This window comes from Pogona vitticeps, chromosome 3 (genome assembly GCF_051106095.1).
Source record: "Pogona vitticeps strain Pit_001003342236 chromosome 3, PviZW2.1, whole genome shotgun sequence".
NCBI lineage: Eukaryota > Metazoa > Chordata > Lepidosauria > Squamata > Agamidae > Pogona > Pogona vitticeps.
The window spans coordinates 66,330,761-66,350,936 of record NC_135785.1 but is presented as its reverse complement, the minus strand read 5'-3'; positions in this window follow the sequence as shown (position 1 = coordinate 66,350,936).

The following is a 20,176-nucleotide window of genomic DNA, read 5'->3' as shown; positions in this document are numbered from 1 at the left end:
ACAAGCCCCCGCCCAGTTACTTTGCATCATAACAGAGATAAGTCAAAATATATTCCAAATGGATTGGCCTGATACCTTCTTAAATTTTAGTTGACTTTTGTGAAGTGTAACTTTTCTACAGTCCATTAAAGCTTATAACAAAGAAGGTTGTTTAATATTTTGGGGACCACATAACACCTTCTTGTTCTCACAATATATTGTTACTGGGAAAATGAATCTCTGCTTCCCAAAAGCTATGGGATGATTACATGTTTAGTAATAACAGAGAAGCTGGAGGGGGTGGTGGCTGATAATGTCATCATCTTTGGTAATGAAAAAAAGTCCTGTAGCTTCAATCATGCAACTCTTGACTCCAACATGTACCATCAAGTTGTTTTCAAGTTATGGAAACCCTTGTGTGGTCTTCAAGGTATAAAGTACCCAAAACTGGCTTACCAGTCCCTCCTTATGGCCCCACTCTGGAACTGTGCATCTTGCCATTGGCCTCCAACTCTGTCTATCACACACACTCCAGATGATCTCGGCCGGCCTTTATTGGTCAGTGGGGATTTCAACGCTCAGCTGCTGGCTCCTTACCAGGTGCTCCAACCCACCAAACTATACCAGTTGTCCTGATCCATTGCAACACTGAATAAAAGCATTGCCCTAATACTGGTTTTGATGGCAGGGGTGTCCCCTTATCAGCCATTTGCTATTGTCTTTAGTGCAGTCCTGTAAAAGTTTGCTTGTGCTACTAAGTTCACAATGGGGCTTCCTTCCAAGCAGCATATATGTGATAACAACTTACAGACAGAAACACAATGGACCTTCGCCTGTTCTTCCCTTTTACATTCAGTGCATATTATCATCCAATGCATCTCTAATTGGATGGAGAATCACAGAAACCACTGGTAGCCTGTTCAACTATAAAGTATGCCCAGGCTGTAGTCGCACAATATTTTTCATAATGCATCCTTGAAAACGATGAGCAAGAAACAGGGGCATCCTCCTAGTGTAGACAGATCCATAGACCCCACCCAATAGTACTCACACATTGCTTCCTTCTGGGGGCATTCTGCGACTGTGCACCTTTCCCAAGGCCACACAGGCTGGCTCTACTCCCAGGAGGCACGGTGAGGAATCAAACTCTCAGCCTCTGGCTCTGCAGTCAGATACTTAACCCACTGAGCTATCCAGCCAGCTAGCATGTCTTATAAACATATCACACTTTGCTCTATGTTATATTTTACATGAATTGACTTCTTAAATGTTTTGTTTTAGAATTTATATGTCTCATTTTTGTCAATAACAAATTTTGTTGTTATTACTTCCTAGATCACTTTTTGAAGACAACAGTCCTGATGAGAAATCTACTTAAGAGATGAAAGAAATGTTGCAGCAATTTCCAGTTGATCTGTTTTGGAGTTGTGCGAGACATATACACCAGAGCAGATCATGTGAGAATAAAGTCCACTCACCCCTGCTATAAAGCTATTCCTGTGCAAGTATAATTTTGGGGAAGGGGGTTTTGCTGCTTTATCCCATATAGAAACACACACACACACACACACAATTTCTCAGGCTCTGCCTAGCATAATCAGGTCTGAAGGAAGACTATTTGTTCAGGATTCATCAAAACCTCATTATCAGACTTCCAACCTGTTCAAACAATGAATCCGTGGCAGATCAGTTTGGAGCCAGTTCTATAGAAGGACAGATCCCCTTCTCCCCTCCTTCCCCTTTCCCCCTTGGCAAAGGCTCTATGCATTGCCTAAGCCCAGCTGAAATGAAAAGACACCTCCCTTTCTCCCTCGCCTTCACCCTGTTTCAATAAATCAGTCCCAAATCAACGTCTCCTCCTAAGCCTCAGAGACTGGCTGGGGTTTAGCCTGTGAGCTTTTCCCTCCAGACAACAATTATGGGGAGAAACATCTGAATAAACACAGGATCATTTACTTAAAGAATTGACAGACCTTCTACTTGAACTGCTTTAAATTATTTGACGCCACTTTTTATGTTCCCCACACAGAAACATATAATTACAGTCTTTTACTAAACTGGAGCAAGAATGGCTAAGGGGGAGGAAGGAAGAGCTTCAGCAGACTGACACCTCGATGGGTACATTAAGTATGTGTGTGCATGCATACACACGTAAACAGATGGATGCACAACATGTGTGATTTGCTGTTCTTCTATCCAAATAACCTTCCCTCAGTAACAGTGCATTTCTTTGTTCTGGTGTTTCCCAGGTCTCAGCAGGTTGCCTCTTCAATTTTACTCGGTTTGGCTTTGCAGGAGGTGATGAAGTCTTCTGGAAAAAATGAGTGGCACTCAGAATGAACAACTCCAGTCCTCTGGAGTTCCTCTGCAGTTCCTACTCCAGTCCTCTGGAGATGCCGGCCACAGAGACTGGCGAAACGTCAGGAAGAACAACCTTCAGAACACGGCCAAAGAGCCCGAAAAACCCACAACAACCAATTTCTCTGCCGTCCTTCAGTCAGTTTTCAAGATGACCAAAGGATTGTCACTGAGGTGAGGCAGAGGGAGAGATGCACTCGGATTTGGGGAGGTGCTCAGGTAGCCGCTCTTTGTGCTGAACTCTAACCAGAAGTGACACTGGTACACTTTGGACACCGTTTGACCTCCTCAGCGGAAACCGGGCCAAAGTGTTGGAAAGGGAATGAGCAAAAGCCTGATTTATATCTCGGTTCTGAAAATATGTTAGATGCTAACCTGTTTATCCAGAAGGTGGGGCAGGGGAGGAAAAAATGTATGGCGCAGCTGGAAGTAACGTATCTATCCCTCTTTCCAGTCTCTGCAGAATTGTTATAGGCCATCAAGCCCTTTCCAACTTATGGCAACCCTCTGAATTAATAACCTCTTAAAGTTCCTGTCATTAGCAGCTCTGGTATTGCAAACTAAAAACAATGTTTTCCCTTATTAAATCAATTACTCTCCTATTCAGTCTTCATCTTTCCCTAGTGCTTTCCACTTTTCCTACTACTCTTGCCTTTTCTCATGATATTGGGAAAATGCAATATGCTTGGTCTAATCATTTTAATGCCAGGTGCAAGTTTAGGCTTGATTTTTTCTAAAATCTATTTATTTGTCTGTCTGGTGGTCCATGCTATCCAAAACACTCTGCTCAATTCCAGTGAGTCAATGGGTCTTTTTAAAGCTGGGATAAAAATATTTTAAATAAATAAAATAATAAACGTTATTTTTTGTTTTAGTTTTATTTACCGTATCTAGTTTGTGGATACTTTTTTGTATACAGAATTGTTTATTGAGACATAAGAGGACTTCAGTAGATGTTCAGCTGGAGTCAAGGAATCTATTTCCTACAGGTGCCCTCTCCTAAAGAGGCTCACGCAAATCAGTAGTAATGCCAAATGTGAAACCTAAATACTGTTACACAGAAGGATTAGGCATCCTTCAGTCTCGAGAGACTATGGTATCGTGCTCTGTATGGAGGTCTTGGAACAGTGTCTAGTGTGGCTGAGAAGGCCAATTCGAGAGTGACAATCCCTTCCACACTGAAGACAAATACAATCTGTCCCTTGTCCAGCTCCCTCATTTTACTGCTTTCATGACTGCCTCTTTGCCTCGGCCTGCTGGACAAAGGTCTCTTCAAATTGGGAGAGGCCATGATGCACCGGCTGCCTCCAGGCTGAGCGCTCAGATGTCAGGGTTTCCCATCTGTTGAGGTCCATTTCCAAGGCTTTCAGATCCTGCTTGCAGATATCCTTGTAGCACAGCTGTGGTCTCCTTCTAGGGCAATTTCCCTGCACTAATTCTCCATACAGGAGAGCTTTTGGAATCCGACCATCAGCCATTCTCACAATATACCCAAGCCAATGTAGACGTCACTGTTTCAGTAAGGTGTACATGATAAAAATTCCAGCTCGATCGAGGACTACTCTATTTGGAACTTTGTCCTGACAGGTGATACAAAAAATGTGTCGGAGACAACGCATATGGAACATGTTCAGCTTCCTCTCCTGCTGTGCACAAAGGGTCCAGGACTCACTGCAGTACAGGAGTGTACTCAGGACTATAGACCTGGATCTTGGTGTATGCCATCAGCTTCTTATTAAGCCATACTCTCTTTGTGAGTCTTAAGAACATGGTAGCTGTTTTGCCAATGCGTTTATCCATCTCGACATCTAGGGACAGAGTGTCAGAGATCGTTGAGCCAAGGTACACAAATTCATGAACAACCTCCAATTCTTGCATGGAGATGGTAATAGAGGAAGGTGAGTCCACGCCCTGGCCCATGACTTGTGTTTTCTTCAGGCTGATTGTTAGTCCAAAGTCTTGACTGGCCTTGCTAAAACAATTCATGAGTTGTTGGAGGTCTTCAGCAGAGTGGGCAACAACAGCTGCATCATCAGCGAAGAGAAAGTCCACCATGCATTTCAGCTGGACTTTGGTTTTTGCTCTCAATCTAGAGAGATTTAGGAGCTTTCCATCTGATCTAGTCCAGAGATAGACACCTTCTGTTGCAGTTCCAAAGGCGTGCTTCAGCATGACAGCAAAGAAGATCCCAAACAGATTCAGCGCAAGGACACAGCCCTGTTTCACTCTGCTTCGGATGTCAAAGGGATCTGATGTTGAGCCATCAAAAACTACAGTGCCCTTCATTCCCTCATGAAAGGACCTGATGATGTTAAGGAGCTGAGGTGGACATCCAATCTTGGGAAGTATTTTAAAAAGGCCATCCCTGCTAACCAAATCAAAGGCCTTTGTGAGATCTATGAAGGCCACAAAGAGTGGCTGTTGTTGTTCTCTGCATTTCTCCTGCAACTGTCTGAGGGAGAATACCACATCAGTGGTGGATCTATTAGCTCGAAATGCACACTGTGATTCTGGATAGACTCTGTCTGCAAACACCTGGAGCCTCTTCAGCACAACATGGGCAAGCAGCTTCCCTACAACACTGAGAAGAGAGATGCCACGGTACTTATTGCAGTCACCCCTGCCTCCTTTGTTCTTCTATAATGTGACAATGTTTGCATCCTTCATGTCATGTGGTACTCCACCTTCTAAATACAGAAAGAAGATCCAGAAAGAAATCCAGCAAAATCATTGGAACAAGTGTCATTCCAGGCAATGTTAGTAGTACCCAATTGGTTTTTAACATGCTCCTTGTGGTTGGGATTGTCATTCCTTCTGAGGAACAAGGAGATAAAGTTCAGTATGGAGGAACCTCAAATTGCAGTTCTAAACACACTTCACATACACAACTAAGCACACTTAACAAAACATTAGGAAGAAAAACCTTCGGAACACAGCCAAACAGCCTGAAAAACCTACAACATCCAACACTTAACATACCTAATTCCTGGATAAACATGAGCAGGATTGTGCTTTTATGGGGACCTAATTCAGTAGGAAGAAATTATCTCAGGCAGATAGCCTATATACACTTACCTGAGAGTCCGTAACAATCAATCCAGTGAGGCTTACCTGTTAAACTGCTACTCCAGTATTAGTCGGTATATGTTATTTCAACTGAATTTGCCAAAGCAAAGGATTTACACTGTGTTTTTGGAAATGGGTTGTCTTGAGTTCAGGGGGACATGCTCTCAGGTTTAGGGCTGCTGGATTTAGGATTGAAATGTTGGGTGAGAACTAGAGCTGACCCAAGACCTTTTACTGCCTGAAGTAGAGCTGCTAACAATGCCCCTCAACTCATCCAGAATACTGTAGTATGGAAGGCCAGCCAGGACATTCTGGCATCTGAAACAGAACACTGGGCATGCATCTCTCTCCATCTTTTTTACATTAAAAACACAGTACTAATAAACCAATAACTAACCATTTGCTGCCTTTTCATGGTATCCAAGACCAGCTGCCTCCCTCTGCCTACTGGTAGGACAGACCATGGTTGGAACGCTCTATAGTGTACTTGTTACTGCTTCAGAATGGAACTTAGAACATCATTGTTCAAAGCATCACTCAGGCATAATACTGGCTGGATGGCCTTAAGCCAGTTACTCTCTTTCAGCCTGATCTACCTGGCAGGATCATTTGTGATGATTACTCATACATTCTGCCTTGAGATCACTGGAACAAGAGAGAGAAGTGTAATGATAACAATAGCAATAACGGGAAGATTAAAAAGATGACCCTTTTGTTCCTTCATCCATTCTCCAAAAGGCAGGATTTTACAAAGATTTGTTTTGCAAGAATACAGATAGAAAGGAAATGCTTTTCATTTAGAAAAGGAAATTAGGTGGGGTGGCTTCACATGAATAATTTTCAGTAAAAGTGTGGTTTCCTTCCATTCTCAAGATCCCACAAACAACCTTAATTCAACTGGCATGAAACATTAGCTTCCAGTATTCAAAATACTGTAAATTTGCACACTGCGAAGTTTTCCAAATTAGGCATCAAGTGACAAGTTTCTTGGTGTTGGGACTGAGTTGTTATTGTCAGATCCTAGTCCATCCTATTGACTTGAATAAAACACACTGGGGCAAATCAAATAAACAGTTTCCGAAGGAAGAAGGACTAACTGTTTAACATAGCTCCAGAAGCACTGAGGTTGCAGGAGGAAGACTGGGCTGGCAGCTGAGCATTACTTGAAGTGGGAGGGATGGTCAGTGGCATAGTTAAGAGAGCTCGGACTCTGGATTTGGATGTTGTACATCTCCATCCCCTCCTTATATTGTTGGTTCATTATAGTTACATCCCAGTCTTTCTGTCATGAGTTTAAGGCACTAAATAGCTTTAGCAGTTACCCAAAGGTTACCCAGTGGGTTTCATGGTTCAGTGAGGAGGTGAAACTGGGGGTGCAAGTGCTACACAATTTACGGTACTTGGAGGAAGCTCTGACTCTATTTTGAGGAATCCTGGGATTTGAAGTTTGGTGAGGTATCCTAGAATTCTTTGGTAGCAGCTGGAGTATACACTCCTGAGTCACACCACAACACTCTCTGGCACAGAACTCTTAAATACTTTGTCATAGTTTAGTCGTTTAGTCGTGTCCGACTCTTCGTGACCCCATGGACCAGAGCAGGCCAGGCCCTCCTATCTTCCACTGCCTCCCGGAGTTTGGTCAAATTCATGTTGGTCACTTCTGTGACACTGTCCAGCCATCTCATCCTCGGTCATCCCCTTCTCCTCTTGCCGTCACACCTTCCTAACATCAAGATCTTTTCCAAGGAGTCTTCTCTTCTCATGAGATGGCCAAAGTAGGATGAAGCCATGACAGAGATATTAAACTGCTATAGGCATGTAGTGGAGATACATTCCAGATAGTCTGTTAAAGCACACTAGCTAATAAGAAGCTGGGTACCCTGTATGGTGTAGTGGATAATGGGTTAGGACTCAGGAGCCTTGGATTTGATTCTCCAGCTCTGCCTTGAAAACTCTGTAGGGAGAGGAACTAGTCCTTAAATACCACAGTTACCTTGAAAACCCTATTAGAATCGCTATACAGTAAATCAGTTCTGAGTTGAGCGCGCCTAAGAACAACAATATGGAGCCAGCTGCTCCATCTGGGGGCCTTCCTAGTCATTCTGCTGTGTAGGGCCCTAAATTTCTCCACCAATATGAGTAGCTTGGAACACTAAATGTCCTTTGAGTGTCGCTTTTATAGAAGGTCGATGAAACCAATTCCTTCCCACAGACAAAAGGCGACATGCTTCAAATCGGTTTAACTGTGGATTGTCAGTCAATCCACTACAAGCGCAGGACTTCGCTTGAAATTATACTAATAATCCGAAAGATGTTAAGGGCTTTTGCGCCACCAACCCAGAGCGCAAACAGGTCGCCTCCAGTCCGCTCTGGGATCCTGTACGAACTACTGAGGGTCAGGACAGGGAGAAGGCGCAGGCTGTTTCAGACACCCCCAATTTCAGATCCCTGATCAATGCTGAAGTTTACTAAACCAGGAAATCTATCAGCCTTCGTTCTTCCATGATAAAATAAAAATATTAGGGAGCTGCCCTATAGGGTCCTTTCAAACGTGGTAAGAAAGGAAAGTTCATTCCGAGAGATCAAAGCGTTCCACGTTAATTCATTAAATTAAAGCAGTGCTACTCCCATCATCCGTTCCACTGACTAGTCTGAGAGAGATGCGGGAAGCTGTGATCCAAAGACAGGTCGACGGCCATCGTCTCCCCCATCCTGCTCCAAGGGCGGCTGGTGCTCACTGAAGTTGACAGGGTGGAAAAGGCAGGAGTCAAGAGTGAGCCGAGCAAGAGTGACAGGAAGAGGCGGGACAAAAACGGGTGAACTCACAGGTACACAAAGACCCGATCATAGATACGTGCAGACAAACAAGCATTCACGTATGCGATGGAGGAAAACTAGGCGGACCGGCTTTGACCCAAGCAATCAGTGAAGGTCCCGGGCCGAGGTGATGATTCCGACTGATATTAGCGCTTCTGAGCACAGCACAAGTGAACGGCAACTGCTCTGAAGAATTAAAGAACACGTTTTGTGTGTTTCTCCCTTCACATACAGAGGTTTCCTAAAATCACCTCGATTTATTCAAAATTTAACCTTCCCCACTTCGAGGCCCTTCAGATGCATTGGCCTTGGAGTACAACTCCCTACAACGCCCGCGATGGGATTTGTAGTCCAACACATCGTTTTGGAGGGCACCGGGTTCGGGAAAGGTGCTCAGTATCAGGAGCCGTGCCTCTGAGAACCGGAGGGGTGGGAGGGCGGGTAGAGGCGGCGGAGACCCAAAGGGCAGAGACCAAATCGGGGAGAAGCGGGACAATGAAGCTGGCTGCTACCGCGCCTTTTCTTCCCTGCTGCCCAACCCAAACTCTCACCGCCAGACTTCATTCCCGGAAATTGAGGGAGCATCTCCTTTGGAGTAATGTCGGTCTCACTTCACTTGCCGAGGGACTGTGGACTGACCGGCCTGTCGATCTTTAAACCCGATCTCCCCACCCTGCCCCCACCTGCGTCTCCTAGAATTGGAAGCAGTGGGGCTTCAAAGAGTGAGACGCACCACTTGGGGACGCTTGAGGCAGACGTGAGAGGCGATTGTTCGAAGGCAGAGAAGAGGAGTCTGCTTTCTTACCCCCCCCCCCGCCCCGGAATCAGCCTTCAGCGCCTAAATAAGCCAAGTACTGTACCCCATTTGGAGCGGGGCTGTAACCAGAGAAGAGTAACTTTTAGAGATCAACGTTTAGAAGGCGCTGTAAACTATAAGCGAATTTACTCACTGCTGCGTGTTAGGAAAACAAAGGGCAGCATCTCCCCACCCTGTTTACTTTCCCTTTTAGGAAAAGACGACATTTTGATTCCTTTTTCATATAGGCTTGCACATAGGCCTCACAGCGGAGCCGGTCACTTGTGCCAGGAAGGCAGCCAGGTCTACTGGCGTGAGAGCGTGGTTGTTTTCGACTTACATACCGCCCGGTCGTGCTTAGGGCACTCTCTGGGCGGTTTACAACATAGTGAAGCAAGGAACACTTTGGCCTCCAGCCAGTTGGCTACTCATTGTACCGATCTGGGAAGGATGGAAGGGTGCCATAAAGCGAGCAGCAGAACTCTTAAAACGTGTGTGTGTGTGTGTGTGTGTGTGTGTGTGTGTGTGTGTGTGTGTGTGTGTGTGTGTGTGTGTGTTGTTTCGTCAAGTCTCGGAAACCACTTATAGCAACCCTAACAGGGCTTTCAAGTTAAGTGAGATATTTAAGAAGTGATTTTACCAATTCCACACCCCCAGCGAGTTTCCACGGCCAAATGGGGATCGGAGCCCTGCTCTCCAAAGTCCTAGTCCATCACTCTGTCCACACTACACCACACTGGGAACCACATTCTTAAAATAAAGTCCTAAATTTATTAACGAAGTAAATTCCACTGAATTCATTAAACCTAGTGTGCGAGAAGACCGGTTTAGGACTTAGTAGGGACGCTGCCCATGTAGACCCACCACCGCACAAAACTGTGAGGGTTCAGACTTTCCACCCCTTTCACTCCGGAGGCACCGTTGCCAGGAAATGTCCCACCACCAGTTAAATTTCTGAGTAAGCATGTGTTTACTGAAGACTTTGAAGCACGAATCCAACGCTAGTCGTCAATGAAATTATATAGCTACAAGCCCCAATCATTTCAAGGGATTTTAACGTTGGATTTTTGCCCTAGAACTGAGACTAAATCTCAAGTATTTACATGTTTGCTCTCACGTAAATTACATTGTCTTCCGCAGGTCGTATTTCCGACAGATGGGAATAATATAGCCCTAAGGCTGAAACCTGGGTGAACAGGACCGTCTGAAGGTGTGTGTAGGGGGCGTTATTTCTGAAGAAATTAACATTGGATCAAAATCTAGATTTAGTAACGGCCTCCTCTCTCTTCCTTCACTAATTTTGATACATCTCCAGCATTTGTTCTGAAGGACAGGAGTCGATCCCACAAATAGGTTTTTAAAAATCCATTTTTCTTCAGTGGTTTTTTTTTTTTCCAACGATTGGTTTAGGGTTTTTTTCAAAAAAGTGCAGATTTTGGCTCCGGAGGAAGAATAAAATGGGTTCTTAAAACAGACAAACTGCTGTGCCTATACGTCCTCCCTTATTTAGAAAGTAGACTCCACAGAACTGTTTTTCCTCCAAAGCATTCCAGGTCCTGCATATGTCCTACCCTCACAACCACCCCTGCGGTGTAGATCAGATTAGACTGAGAGTTAGCGACTGGCCTCGGGTATTTAAAATTTAGGGCGCGGCTCCTGCAACTTTAATAGTGGTGTTCAAGAGAGAATTTAAGCCGACGCAGCTTCCTTAACGGTCGAGGCCCGCTGAAATTTCTCTGTTCTATTCTGCTCTTCCAAGGTGTAAGAGCTCTATCCCCGTTTGCATCGGACTGTGAGCTCAGACTGGCCCCAACTTCACCGTCTGAGTTTCATGACCCAGCCTGGATATGAATCTGGGTTTCTCCCCCCGCCCCACGCCCCCATTCCAGTTTAAAACTCTACCCGCTACACTACACAACCATAGGTTTTGACGTACTGGGCAGAAAAAGGTGAGAGCAAGTAGAGGGAATCGGTGCTTCTCACCTTTTCCGGAGGAGGATTATCTTCCCCACCGGATATGACCAAAACAACCTTGCCGGCGAAGGTTTACCATTCGGGTTGAATTTCGCCCGCAAGAGTAAGGAACGCCAACCTGCCAAGCAAAATAGCAGCGATTAGTGAGATTATGAATGAAAACTCGCTGGGGAGTTTTATCTGGGAATCTCTCTCGCTTCTCGGAGTCCTCAGGAATGCTCTCCCTTCTCCGGCCCTGGCACCCATCGCCACCAAATGCGGGCTAGAATAATAAGCAGAGCTGTATCTCTTTCCCGGTCTCCCCACTCCGGACGAAGAAAGTCAACCCGTGTGGTTTTGCTTTCTAAACAAAAAACCCCACCCGAAAAGTTCGTTCAAATAATGTTCGAGCTCTAAATGGAATCCAGACTCTCCAGACCGCTTGGAAACCCCTGCTCTCTTTTCCTTTCGAGGCAGGCAGGAGGAAGAGGAGGAGGAGACTCTCTGCTTTCTCTTCTACATCTTCCCCTTTTGCGTAGGAGATTAACATTCCTCGCCTTCACCCTCAAAACCCCCGATCTCAGCCCAAAGGCGCAACCGGATCTTTCGCTAGAGGACCACTTACACCCGAGTAAATCCTAGACGAAAGAAAAGAGACTGGCCTGCAAGCAAAGGTATAAAGGATTCTGCTGGGCCTCCTTCCTCCTCTCCGTGGTATTTGCTGCCCAGTCAATGTGCTTCAGAAGTAAAGTCGGGGCGCATTCACACCAGAGACAGTATGAGAATAATTCTGCCCCCCCCCCCCCACACACTCCCAGACATCTAAAGGAGAAATCGGCATTTTCCAGCGTGCTTACTTCGGAGTAAATACCCTTGGAAGTTAATGGGATGGGGCTCGAAGGCTTCGGAAGAAGGGCTGGGTTGCTCTGATCTTTACCTCTTCGAACAACCGCGTTAGGACTGTTGCAAACCGCAAACAGCTCAGATATCACGTCCAGGTCTTCCCCGCCAACTGCCTCCTCGCCCCACCCGTTGTTTTGAGTAACATCCAGCCTGAGGAAGATTCCAAAAGTAGGAAACTTCAGCCACTGTCTGGTGCCATTTTTCCTGGCCCTGATAAAAAAAAATACTGCTTTGCTTTCTGTATGTTTCAGCTACTCTTCCCCCCCCCCCCGCGCGCGCTTCTCTTTTCAGGAAGGAAACCAACGATGATTTTTACATCTCCTTTTTCCAAAAAGCAGCCCGACGCGATTCACTTGAACTCTGCCTCAGCCGCTTCAGCAGAACTTTCCAAGACGACCAGTCCTAACGAGCTGATAAGCAAGTACTTTCTGAACTTAAGAGAAATTCTAACTTCCGAAGAAACACGACTTGAAGTCAGGCTGTAAACAATTTTAGGATTTTCACTTCCCGACCCCTCTCAGCCTCCGTGAAATGTCTCCTTTGCCCTACATATTCTCCGCCGGTCCAACAAATCGAAATATGAGCTGGGACTTCACCGTCTCGCGGCTCTTTAACAAACATTAGTATATTTCGCATACGGCTCATTTAAAAACAAATCATGTTCGCCGGGTATTTTGAAAATGTATTCTGAATGGAGATTATTTTTTAAAAACAAAAAACAAAACCCAGATATCTTTTGAAATTGTGAGACAAAAATTAGCCCGTCACCCTATCTGGGAATCTCTCCCTATCTGGGAAGCCCCTTCGAATTAGGGGCTCTAACTTCCAAGTTTAAAAGTTTAAGATCGCCAGGTGTTCAGACACCACCGAGTTCTGTTTTCTGAACTATCGAGGAACTTGGGAGGTCTAGAATTCGCTCGGAAGTTTGAGAATCGCCTTGGGACGGCGAAAGGGAGGCAAAATGCGATTCGAAGGAGGGTTTCGTGCCAGATATTTACCCGTACGCGTTTGACAAGGGAGCTGTAAATCCTTTATGGGACGGGGCGGGTGACCTCCTTCACAAACCGAAGCCTAATGAAAATTACGTTAAAGTTTGCCATTAAAATCAACAAAGAGCAGCAGAAAACGGAAGAGTTAGAGAAGAGCTTTCTCTCTCGCACTCTCCTAGACCCCATGGTTTGGATGCGATCGAGGCACAGTCAACTTCTGTCGGCCCCAGTGGAAAAGTGAAAGTCCCGTTTACGTTGCAATCTTGAGCTCACCCGCGCACCTGGGGGGGGGGGGGAATCTGTGGGGCGTGTGAGTCGAGATGCCCAGGCGGTGGCCGCGGATCGCCCCCAGTGAAATCTCCGGAGTTTCAAAGAGCTTCACTCTGAACCAGCCCTACCCATCTGTTCCACTCAGTGTTGGGTATTATCAATATCCCACGGTCTGAGAAGGGATAACCTAGCATTAATAGGATCACAGACATAGGCAGAGAGATGGGCTGATGTCTATATACAGTATTTATCTACCCCGTGTGTACTCCCCCTTTGCTTGCCATCCATCCCATAAAACCCAGAACGCTCCCTTGAACTCCCCAGGATGTTTCAAGTTTTTGAACAAATGGCCGCTACTCATGCAGAGTTAAAGGGGAGGGGCCGATTTCCCACGGAGAGGACACGCTTCCAAAAGGCATCTGCGGGCCACTTTGGCCTCCTGCTTCAAGGCACGGGGGTGGGGTGGGGGCTGCCGGGGCTTTTTGGAACCAGATCCCCTCCTCCGCCCTCTCCATTGGCGAAAATAAAAGCACCTCCACCCCCCAGAAAAGGGAAATACTCAGAACTGATTGAGGAGAGAAGGATAAAAGAATATAATTCTTCCTCTCTTCCCGCCCCGCAAATGTCCAGACCAATTGATCGCCAGCCACTAGACTCCAGCCACCGAAATCCTAGTCCTTAAACACCGCGGCAATTTGGGCAGCAAGAATACCTATTAAGGCGTCCTTAGTGGACGTTGAGAAGCTCTTTATCCCTTCCTGTTTCAAAGAAACGTCGTCGATCTTTCATTATAGTGGCGGGAAGGGGACAAGCGGGTGGGGCGGGGGGCGGGAGGGGCGGGGGGGGGTTTCTTGTACCTCTAACAGCCTTTGATGTTGAATAATGCTTTTCAATTTAAAAAAAAACACGTAACAGGCCAGAATGGGATGGACAGAAGGACAGAATGAAAGCCCCGGAAGGTGTTTGTTTCTTAAGGTGCACATGTATCATGGGCAACGTCTCTTTCTAAAATGCCAGGACATGAAAATAAATCAGCTCCTGGTTGGTTAAGCCTTTATGGAAAATATCCTCTCTCTCTCACTCACTCACTCACTTTAGGAGGAAAGGAAAAGGCTAAGGAATGTGGTCCCCAATATCTTTCAAGAGACTTCCCTAGGCTAGTGGTAACAACAACAAAAACAACAACAACAAGTAAATAATTATTTTTAAAACCCCAAGGAGGACACGAGATGAATGTGTAATCACCCCAACTGAAAATTCCCTATCTCATTTGATATTTGGTGCTAGGCAGAAGCTAGCCTTCGTAAATAATATACAAAGTAAGAAACCTAATCCAGCCGGCTAGAATGTTTAATTCATCATTATGCGAACTAATTGGAAGGTGATTATATGGTAATTGCTCATTAGTGGTGTATATTTATCGCTGTACCTTATGTCAAGGCCATGGGAATTGTGTAGAGTCTGTTCTCTCATTTCAAGATCAGTTTCAGAAGCAGGCCGGATCAAGTGTTTTTTTCTTGACGTCAGCTCCAGCCAAGTGCAATGGAGAGCGGAGCTATAAATATTAGCCGGCTTCCTTCTGCCAGGGAGGGGAGGGGAGGGGAAGGGAGGGGAGAGGGGAAGAGAACTGGAGGCCCAGAGTGGGGAATGAGGTGGCCCCCATAAGGAACCTTCTGGGGGTCACGATAGCTGCTGTAACTACGTATTCCAGCGCATTGCAGCGAACAGCAAGGATTGAAAACAGAAACAAAAACGGGATGCTTATCAACGAGAGAGGAAGGAAGCTTGCTTTGAGGGACCGGCGGTAGGGACCCTCTGAAAGGTGCAGCGACCCAAGCGCTGGGGAGGTTGTTGGGGGCAAGGCTCGTCCTCCTTCAGCCACTAAGGGATGCAGTGGATGAGAAAGGGCGGCTGAGATGGAGAAATCGGTGCCCGCAACCTGCTTGACGAGTTTGAACCTGCATGTGTGAGAGACGCAGAGGAAGTGAACGGGAGGGAGGGATGAACGGGAAAGTGTTAGTCTTCTAAGAAACATCCGGAATGATAAGCAAAGTATGGACGGAAGGGTGCATCACCACCTGTGCGGCCATGACTGAGAGGGGGATCTGTGGCAGGGTGAGCTCGGCGGCTGAAGGAGGGCGCTCAGGGTTGGAAACTTACTCATTTAAAGAATAACTCCCAGAATAACTCAGCCAGCACGCCCGGAGTTGTAGCGAAGGAAAATAAGTTTGTTAAGCTTCCCATCATTTGATGTGGAAGGAAACTTCGTGGATTTCAGTGAAACTTCTACACTTGAAGACCATGTGGGCGTGACAGAGATCCTGCAGAGGGCAGGTAGAATATACAGATCATAACCTGATCTCACGTTCACACTGTTTCCATACTTCCTATGCGAGAAGCCGAGTCGCAAGGTACCTTATCCTTCCGCCTATGGCGAGTACAGGGAAAGAGTGCTAATGGGAAAGTGGCAAAGCCTCACAGATTCACCCTAAGGCTCAAATGCAGCTCCGAAACTGATGTGGCTAATGAGACTTCTCACAGAAGGAGGGAGACCTTGTCCGAGCCCTTGTTGGTTTGAGAAAGAAAGGGCTTGTGTGAGCTCAAGAGGCACCTAGGCACCTGCTGGCGGCGTATTGAATTCAGGCGAGGCGTCAAATGACAGACGCCTGGGTGACCCTCTCCCTCCATCACGCTTAAGGTTAGAATTTTCCAGGGCGGCGACGACGGGCAGCACTGAGGCAAAAGCGAAGAGTCTCGGCTTGGGTGGCGACCCTAAAGACGCCGATTCCGACGCGCAAGCCTCCTCGATTTCATCCCGCTCCTGCCCCGGGACCTCTTCCATTACTCTGACCCAGTCCCACCGATTTCGGTAGAACTTCCTTTCCGGTACCCTGCGATCCGGTAGCGAGTTACCTAGAAGTGGCTGAGAAAGAAATCGAAGTGAGAACAGAGGTTTTATCCTAAAGATTCCACGTGGGCTTCCGTGATTCTTCTAAACCATTTGGGACGCATATTAAAAACCTACCTACTAGGGTGTCCTACCGATTTTAGTCAGATTTACTTCTAGGTAGATATCTGAAGGGTAATACTGATATTTTATGTATGTGGTGAAGTCAGAAAGGCTTCCCATACCACCTTTAAAACTTCGTTTAGAAATACCGATCAAGTTTATTTGGCTAGCCCTGGGACAATCGGCTTAGGAAACCGAAAAATTTCGGCTTAAGTGATTCGCGTCTCGAGCCTTACGGAAAATTCATATTTTCCTTCACATATTTGCTTGGAAGGAAGATCTATTGATTACCATGGCATTTCCTTGCAAAATAATAATAATAATAATTTTAAAAAATCCAGCTAGCAAGATGACACGGCTTACTGCAAAGTATACTAGGCTTATTTCTGAATAAAGATATATAAGATCGAGGCGCGCATCTTCTAGTTCACTGAGCTAAAGAACTCAATATGCGGAAGCCCCTTTTAACCAAGCACGTGCGTGCAAAGCAAGTGAACGCCACTCGGATCATTCACACGTTTCCTTGGGCGGAGATTTCCATTGCTCTCAAAGTGGTGCTATTGCCAGAGATATTTTACTCCGGTAAGAGATGGGGTGGGCGAGCAAAAAAAAGAGGAAGACAGGGAGAGGGAGAGGGAGAGGGGGAGAGAGAGAGAGAGAGAGACTATACGAACCTAGGGGGCTCTGGAGGCGCTCCCGAACCACTTGGATTTTTGAGAGATCTAAAGGGAGAATTAGTTCATTAGCAAAAAAAATCTGGAGAAAAGAGGCGGGATGGGGGATGGAGGGAGGTGGTCCGGGGCTCCCCCTTTCTGCGGTTTGACATCTTGCTTCCCTGGCCCAGTCACTGACCACAAAAGGCCAATTAAAAGCCAAGGGCCGCGGACGCATCCAGCGGTACCTTTGCTTTCAAGGGCGGCGGCGGCGGCGGCTTCTCATTCTTGCCGCCTTCCCTGCTTTGCGGCGGAGAGAAAGCGCCCTGCCAGGACAAGCCCGGGCAAGGAGCAAGGTTACTGCTAAGGGTCACTAGGTTTTCTAAACTCCGGCTTCCCCAGCCCAGCAGGGGCTATTTGGACAGGTAAATCAATGGACCTGTTATTAGCTCTAAGTAGTTATGAAGCCCGGGAGGGGGAGAAAAAGAGCGAGCCCGGGCTAGGAAGAGCGGCGGTATCAGTGCATCAGAGCTGGCGGGGCAGCGGGGCGAGTTTCCCATCTCATTTCCTAACTTCGCGCCTAAACCCTTTCCTTAGGGCTGAGCGGAAAATTCGCTCCTTTCCATCAAGTTCAGGGGACCCTGACTGACAGCCCAAGCCAGTCAGGGAGTTTCAGCACAGACCCTACGAGAGAGAGTTTGCGCCATAGGCCGTGGGAATAAGGAGAGAGGTGGGTTTACTTTCCAAGACAACATACAGACCTTGGGGAGGGTGGAGTTGATTTTTTGGACCACACCTCTCAGATTTTCGCCATCTAGCATGGTTGGTGTCCTTCCTGGCTGGGGCCTTTCAGGAGCTGTGTCGGACCCCCTCATAACTTTTCCCAACTCGGTCAAAAACAGGCGGTTGAACAAAAAGAAAACCTGATTTGTGCCCCACTTGACTCTCCCGATGCAAGCATCCTCCGAATGAAAAGTGAGCTGCAAAAAAATCTGGAAAGCGCAAAGATCAGCTATGGAAGCCCCCAAGGCAAAGGGCGAGAGCAAAGGTCTCCTCCAGAATTTGCACCTGGGACACCTAAACACATTTCCACGGAGTCACCCACTGCTCCCAGAGGCCTGACCCAATGAACGTTTAGTAGTTAACAACCTTCAGGCTGGAAGAGGCTTACTGGCAAACCAGCCACCATCGGACTGCTAACTGACTTCCGCTTAGCTGGGCCTAGCCAGAGGCTTAAAACACACAATGTCGCTGCCACTGGTCTTCCCGGCACACCCAGTGAAAGCAGAAACGCTCGGAGAAGACAACGGTGGTCTAACAGCCCGCTCAGTTCTGGAAAGGTTCGCTGCTGCCTTTCCCTGAACGCGGCAACTGCCCTGAACATCAGCATCATCTCTTAAAGTTCCCAGGGAATCCTAGGGTATCTAGGCTCATAAAGGCATGCTTGCGTGAAGTCACAGCACATTGGCCAAGCAGCCCATCAGTGGCAAGGAAGGAGAGAAAGGCAGTCTGTGGCTGTTCACTCGATACTACGTCCCAAGTAGATCAGCGTGGCTTACTCCCAGGTAGATAAATGTTCACTCCGCTGCTTTGAGGATCAGAGGGTGAATTATCAAATAAATGTATTAGATGTGACCTCTGCTCTGTGAGATCGCATGTGTAAAAGAATCAAGAAGGGGGGGAGGGAGAGAGAGAGACAGAGCCCGAAAGCGACCTCTAGTCTGTGCAGAAGTAGATGAATGAAAGGCTGGGCTTTGCGCACGCGCACCAAAAACCCACCTACCTCCCCTCCCCATCTCTGTCAGTCTTCTACTAGGGCCTCCGAACAGTCTTTGTTATCCCTGATTATGCTCCAGCACGCATTATCATCCAGGCTGAGTTGCACAATAATCTAAACGGGAACTGGTCCTTAATGCTGGAGTCACTGCATAGTAGCATCCACAATCCAGCCAGACTTACTTCGGAGTGATCGAGCACAGCATTGCGCTGTTGCTCACCGGCCTTAAACACGCTTGTTAGGGAATCACCGCCCTCAACACGAGGAGAGGCTTCCCTGAGGAGCTGTTTCTACTAGGACTGCGCTGTTAGAAGAAATCAGTCCAGTTCTCAGCATGGAGGTCCACTTCCGTCTATCAGAGCCAGCCTTTCGTAGTAGATACACTTCCAGACTTCTAAATCCAGGATTTAGAAGACCTGGGTTCAAATCTCCATAGGGCCATGGAAACCCATTGTGAGGTGGCAAGGATAAACCACCCCACTTCCCTTTGAAAGCCTTTACACTGAAAGCGATTTGACTGCACACCACATCAAATAATTCTGTTTAACCTGGCTGCCCCTCAGATCCCAGCTTTCTATGCACAGAGAACAATGCTTTGCTGAGAAGGAACCTTCCACGGAACTCGCTGTGTGAAGTGACAAATCCAAGACACAAGCTTAAAGTTTCCGTGAGAACTACAGGTCAAAGGACACGGAAAAAGCGAGGAAGGGGATCCACGCTAGTCCGAGTTTGGGCTAGTCGGAATGTGGGGGGGGGGGGGATAAACACGTGACGGAAGAGCAACCGCCCCCTTAAATGTATGACTGAGTCATTTTCCAATAGAAAAGGCATCGGGACCGAAAAAGTCAATGATTCAGATTCACACGGGAGGAATCCAAATGCACACCGCGCAGTTTTAACAACTGGCCCCCGGTTGGGACATCGCAACACACACGTGCCCCTCTCCTAGGCCAGAAGGAAGCGTAGACACTTTCCCCCGCGAAAATAGGCTTAGGGTCGCGTTATTGGGGACTTTCATTCAGTGGGACTTATTTGTAAGTGAACTCCACAAAGGATCGTGCCCTAAGAGCGCGGACCTCGGGGGGTGCACGTGCCTTCTCTAGCACTCCGGGGCGAAAACGAACGAAACCTTTTCTTCCCACCGTTTCAGGAAGAAGGATCCCTCGCAGCCGAGGCGCCTCCTGCCTCCTCCACCTCCCTCTCCGCCAGCAGCAGCTCCTAACCTTCCTCCCCTTTTCCAGCTCTTCCGCCTCCTCCTCCTCCTCCTCTCTCCGGATTCGGTTTGGCCCCGACGCCTTGGCCGGGGTGCATCTCTGCGAGAGAGCAAAGTTCGCAGCGGTCCCGCCTTCCGACTTCTACGTAATCCGGGCCACTTTAAAAGAGATGAATTAATAAAGCAAATGAGGACTTAATAATTCCGAGCGTCCTGCTTTTGTGGGGGGGGGGGGGAGGCGAGGAAGAGAGAGAGAGAGAGAGAGAGAGAGAGAGAGAGAGAGAGAGGAGAAAGTGCGTCCAAATTGTTTGGAGCGGATCAAGGCGAGCCGCCTTTTGCTTCACTTTCTTTATCTTAATTCCGACTTGAAAAGATATAATTATCTAGTTTGA